This window comes from Ipomoea triloba, chromosome 3 (genome assembly GCF_003576645.1).
Source record: "Ipomoea triloba cultivar NCNSP0323 chromosome 3, ASM357664v1".
In the NCBI taxonomy this organism is placed as follows: Eukaryota; Viridiplantae; Streptophyta; class Magnoliopsida; order Solanales; family Convolvulaceae; genus Ipomoea; species Ipomoea triloba.
In genome coordinates, this window is record NC_044918.1 from 8767906 (window position 1) to 8774455 (window position 6550).

The following is a 6550-nucleotide window of genomic DNA, read 5'->3' on the forward strand; positions in this document are numbered from 1 at the left end:
CGTGAGACGGGTCGGGTAGATGTAAAAATGTGATACTCATACGCAAAAATGTCTTACTTATATGTTCAAATGTAATACTAATCAGGAATAAAATTTTTATTACTTATAATGATTAATGTAATATTTTTAAGGGAAAATGTAATTAATACTTTTACATTTCGATTTAAAAGTATTTCATTTTTCCTCAAAAGTATTATATTTTTCTTATATGTAAGGGGAACATTACTTATTATGGAAAATGTAATACTTTTGATGTCAAATATAATTCTTTATAGCAAAATGAAAAATTATTACTATACATTTTTTCTTCAAAAGTATTACCTTTTTTCTTATAAATGAGAACGATGTTATTCATGATTAGTATTACATTGAAGCATATAAATATGACATTTGCATGTTGATTCAACCCGACCTGACCCGTATCACAAATAACGATCCGTGAGACGGTCTCACACAAGTGTGACCCCTCTTGTTTTACGATGAATTATGGTTTAGTTTGTATTATAGATCTTGATTAAAAAAATTATGTATTTACAATTAACCCATTATGTGCTTTCAGTTAATAAAATATGTGCTAGTAAATAAAGAAAGCACATAATTTATTAATTACAGACACATAACATGTTAATTGTAGGCACATAATATAATATTATGTGCTTTCAATTTATTTACAAACACATAATATATTAATTATATATAGACACATAATCTCAATGTCATTTTAGACAATGACCATCGTTCACAATGCAAAATCGAGCCTGATTATAATTTTATTTTTTGAAAGCAGCCTGATTATAATTTAATTTGCCCACAACTTGCAAACCATGCCATTTGAAAACTACTCATTCATCGTTTGTAACTTGTAAAAAATGCTACTGTACTTTTTCAAGGGTTACATGAGTAAATTGGAATATTTTTAATTCAATGACAAAAATAGACATGTCTATAACTTAGAGATTAAGTTTATACCATGAGTATAACTTATTAGGAACAAAAAATGTTTATTTTTTCTTTTTTTTTTACTTATTAGGAACAAAAAATGTTTATTTTTTCTTTTTTTTTTCTAATGTAAACTAAAACTAAAAAATTTGTGAGAAATGAAAATAGACAATTAAACTAAACTTGCCTATTATATCTTTGTTATGGAGGTGATGGTGGAATTGAATTGATTAGTAATATTGATGTTTGGTATATATGGTCATATATAATCGGAATAACAATAGCATCGCCTGAGAGATTCAAACTCCCACGGGGAAACCCTATGTACTTAGCAGGCACACGCCTTAACCACTCGGCCAAAGCGACAATACATGCCTTAAAGATTTTTAACTTAATAGGACTGGTTGGGTTTAGACCAAGTCAAGGAACAAAAATAAAAAAGCTACGTACTTTTGTAGTCATGTTAGGCAAAAACTTGTGTAAGACCGTGTCACCGTGAGACGGGTCGGGTAGATGTAAAAATGTGATACTCATACGCAAAAATGTCTTACTTATATGTTCAAATGTAATACTAATCAGGAATAAAATTTTTATTACTTATAATGATTAATGTAATATTTTTAAGGGAAAATGTAATTAATACTTTTACATTTCGATTTAAAAGTATTTCATTTTTCCTCAAAAGTATTATATTTTTCTTATATGTAAGGGGAACATTACTTATTATGGAAAATGTAATACTTTTGATGTCAAATATAATTCTTTATAGCAAAATGAAAAATTATTACTATACATTTTTTCTTCAAAAGTATTACCTTTTTTCTTATAAATGAGAACGATGTTATTCATGATTAGTATTACATTGAAGCATATAAATATGACATTTGCATGTTGATTCAACCCGACCTGACCCGTATCACAAATAACGATCCGTGAGACGGTCTCACACAAGTGTGACCCCTCTTGTTTTACGATGAATTATGGTTTAGTTTGTATTATAGATCTTGATTAAAAAAATTATGTATTTACAATTAACCCATTATGTGCTTTCAGTTAATAAAATATGTGCTAGTAAATAAAGAAAGCACATAATTTATTAATTACAGACACATAACATGTTAATTGTAGGCACATAATATAATATTATGTGCTTTCAATTTATTTACAAACACATAATATATTAATTATATATAGACACATAATCTCAATGTCATTTTAGACAATGACCATCGTTCACAATGCAAAATCGAGCCTGATTATAATTTTATTTTTTGAAAGCAGCCTGATTATAATTTAATTTGCCCACAACTTGCAAACCATGCCATTTGAAAACTACTCATTCATCGTTTGTAACTTGTAAAAATGCTACTGTACTTTTTCAAGGGTTACATGAGTAAATTGGAATATTTTAATTCAATGACAAAAATAGACATGTCTATAACTTAGAGATTAAGTTTATACCATGAGTATAACTTATTAGGAACAAAAAATGTTTATTTTTCTTTTTTTTTTCTAATGTAAACTAAAACTAAAAAATTTGTGAGAAATGAAAATAGACAATTAAACTAAACTTGCCTATTATATCTTTGTTATGGAGGTGATGGAGGAGTGCGTTGGAAGGGTGAGGAGGACCAAGCTTGATGAGATGCAAGAGCCCCTTGCTACATTTGAACCGATTGGGGGAAGGAACATGCTCCCAAGGTAGAACTCAAGCCCTTACCCTCCAACCTTTGGTATGCTTTTCTTGACTCTAACTCTTCTTACCCCGTGATTGTTAACTCTTGTTTTGAAAAATGATGAAATGGAAAAATTGCTTAATGTGCTTAAAAGCATAGAAGGGTGATAGTGTATTCAATTGGGGATCTCATTGGCATTGATCCGAAATATTGCATGCATAGAATATACCTTGAGAACAATGCCAAGCCCACCGTAGAGCATCTTAAGAGGTTGAACCCCAATTTGAAGGATGTGTCAAAAAGGAAATTTTGAAATTGCTAGAGGTCGATGTTATTCACTCTATTTCAGATAGCAAGTGGGTTAGTCCCATTCATGTTGTGCCGAAAAAGGGCAGAATAACGGTCCTGGAGAATGAGAATAATGAATTAATTCCTACTAGACTTGTGACTAGGCACTGCATGTGCATTGATTATAGAAAGTTGAACAAGTCTACTAGGAAAGACCACTACCCTCTTCCTTCATTGACCAACTATTTGAGAGAATGTCAAAGAACGAATATTTTTTCTTTTTAGATGGCTTTTCAGGTTACTTTCATATTTCTATTCACCCCGATGATCAGGAGATGACCACGTTCACATGCCAATATGGCACCTTTGCATTTAAAAGGATGTCATTTAGCTTGTGTAACGTCGCCCATCTTCCAAAGGTGTATGATGGCGATTTTTTTCGAGCTAGTAGAGGAGATTATGGAAGTGTTCATGGATGATTTCTCCATCTATGGGAAGTCATTCAATGAATGCTTAACAAATCTTGATAAAGTTTTATGTAGGTGTCAAGAGGTTAACCTTTGCTAAATTGGGAGAAGTGTCACTTCATGGCCACCGAGGGTATTGTTTTTGGGCACAAGGTGTCCGCAAGAGGGATAGAAGTGGATCCGGCTAAAGTTGACGTGATTGCAAAATTGCCACCACCGACCACCGTGAAGGGAGTGAGAAGTTTCTTGGGCCATACCGGTTTTTATAGGATATTCATCAAGGACTTTTCCAAGCTTGCAAGCCACTCACACACCTACATGCCAAAGATGTTGCCTTCAATTTTGATGAATCTTGCATGGTGGCATTTGATAGACTAAAGGAGGCTCTTTTCCGTGTCCCATCATTCAACCCCCGACTGGACCTTGCGTTTGAGCTAATGTGTGATGCCAGTGATAATGCGGTTGGGGCGGTTTTGTGTCAGAAGAGAGATAGGAGTTATTATGTGATCCATTATGCAAGTGATACGCTGGATGAAACCCAAGTAAACTATACAACAACTGAAAAGAGAGTTCATAGAGGTGGTGTTTGCCATGGACAAGTTTAGATCTTATTTGATGGGGAGTAAAGTGATTGTGCATACGGACCATGCGGCATTGAGGTACATATTCCATAAGAAAGATGCCAAACCGAGATTGATTCGTTGGGTTCTTCTCCCACAAGAATTTGATTTGGAAATTAGAAACAAGAAGGGCTCGGAGAATGTGGTGGTAGATCACCTTTCAAGATTAAAGGGCCACAAGGATGAAGATTGCCAATTGGTGACTCATTTAAAGGGGGAAACACTTTTTATCTTGAGTGAGCTAGGGAAAGATTATGTGTCGTGGTTTGCCGATATTGTGAACTATTTTGTGAGCGGCTACATCCCCAAGGATTTTAACTAACACAAAAGGAAAGATTCATGCATGATGTGAGGAATTATTTTTGGATGAACCTCTATTGTTCAAGAGATGTGTTGATGGAATTGTGAGGAGGTGCATCCCAGAAGAGGAGTTTGTAAGTGTGTTGACCCATTGCCATTCTTCGCCCTACGGAGGGCATATGAGTGTTGACCGCACTGCATTGGAAATCTACAGTCTGGGTTGTTTTGGTCAAGCCTATTTGCTACAGCTAAGGAGTTTGTGAGGACATGTGACAATTGCCAAAGACCGCACAATTGGAAGACGGCATGAGATGCCGCATAAAGGGATACTTGAGGTTGAGCTCTTCGATGTGTGGGGATGGACTTCATGGGTCCATTTCCCTCTTTATTTAGAATGAATACATCCTTGTTGCGATAGACTATGTGTCGAAGTGGATAGAAGCAGTGGCAACTCCAAGGAATGATGCAAAAATCATGCTCAAGTTTGTCAAAAGGAATATTTCCTCACGTTTCGGCATGCCTAACTTATTAGGAACAAAAAATGTTTATTTTTTCTTTTTTTTTTTCTAATGTAAACTAAAACTAAAAAATTTGTGAGAAATGAAAATAGACAATTAAACTAAACTTGCCTATTATATCTTTGTTATGGAGGTGATGGAGGAGTGCGTTGGAAGGGTGAGGAGGACCAAGCTTGATGAGATGCAAGAGCCCCTTGCTACATTTGAACCGATTGGGAAGGAACATGCTCCCAAGGTAGAACTCAAGCCCTTACCCTCCAACCTTTGGTATGCTTTTCTTGACTCTAACTCTTCTTACCCCGTGATTGTTAAATGGTGGAATTGAATTGATTAGTAATATTGATGTTTGGTATATATGGTCATATATAATCGGAATAACAATAGCATCGCCTGAGAGATTCAAACTCCCACGGGGAAACCCTATGTACTTAGCAGGCACACGCCTTAACCACTCGGCCAAAGCGACAATACATGCCTTAAAGATTTTTAACTTAATAGGACTGGTTGGGTTTAGACCAAGTCAAGGAACAAAAATAAAAAAGCTACGTACTTTTGTAGTCATGTTAGGCAAAAACTTGTGTAAGACCGTGTCACCGTGAGACGGGTCGGGTAGATGTAAAAATGTGATACTCATACGCAAAAATGTCTTACTTATATGTTCAAATGTAATACTAATCAGGAATAAAATTTTTATTACTTATAATGATTAATGTAATATTTTTAAGGGAAAATGTAATTAATACTTTTACATTTCGATTTAAAAGTATTTCATTTTTCCTCAAAAGTATTATATTTTTCTTATATGTAAGGGGAACATTACTTATTATGGAAAATGTAATACTTTTGATGTCAAATATAATTCTTTATAGCAAAATGAAAAATTATTACTATACATTTTTTCTTCAAAAGTATTACCTTTTTTCTTATAAATGAGAACGATGTTATTCATGATTAGTATTACATTGAAGCATATAAATATGACATTTGCATGTTGATTCAACCCGACCTGACCCGTATCACAAATAACGATCCGTGAGACGGTCTCACACAAGTGTGACCCCTCTTGTTTTACGATGAATTATGGTTTAGTTTGTATTATAGATCTTGATTAAAAAAATTATGTATTTACAATTAACCCATTATGTGCTTTCAGTTAATAAAATATGTGCTAGTAAATAAAGAAAGCACATAATTTATTAATTACAGACACATAACATGTTAATTGTAGGCACATAATATAATATTATGTGCTTTCAATTTATTTACAAACACATAATATATTAATTATATATAGACACATAATCTCAATGTCATTTTAGACAATGACCATCGTTCACAATGCAAAATCGAGCCTGATTATAATTTTATTTTTGAAAGCAGCCTGATTATAATTTAATTTGCCCACAACTTGCAAACCATGCCATTTGAAAACTACTCATTCATCGTTTGTAACTTGTAAAAAATGCTACTGTACTTTTTCAAGGGTTACATGAGTAAATTGGAATATTTTTAATTCAATGACAAAAATAGACATGTCTATAACTTAGAGATTAAGTTTATACCATGAGTATAACTTATTAGGAACAAAAAATGTTTATTTTTTCTTTTTTTTTTTCTAATGTAAACTAAAACTAAAAAATTTGTGAGAAATGAAAATAGACAATTAAACTAAACTTGCCTATTATATCTTTGTTATGGAGGTGATGGAGGAGTGCGTTGGAAGGGTGAGGAGGACCAAGCTT

General features: G+C 33.2%; 2 non-coding genes across 2 annotated transcripts; both read right to left on the reverse strand.

The window, feature by feature from the left end:
- Positions 1 to 1223: 1223 nt before the first annotated feature.
- On the reverse strand, positions 1224 to 1305 carry TRNAS-GCU. The gene has a single exon. It is a non-coding gene; the product is annotated as a tRNA-Ser (tRNA).
- A 3887-nt stretch (positions 1306 to 5192) lies between these two features.
- Positions 5193 to 5274, reverse strand: TRNAS-GCU. Its single transcript has one exon. It is a non-coding gene; the product is annotated as a tRNA-Ser (tRNA).
- Between the last annotated feature and the right edge of the window lie 1276 nt (positions 5275 to 6550).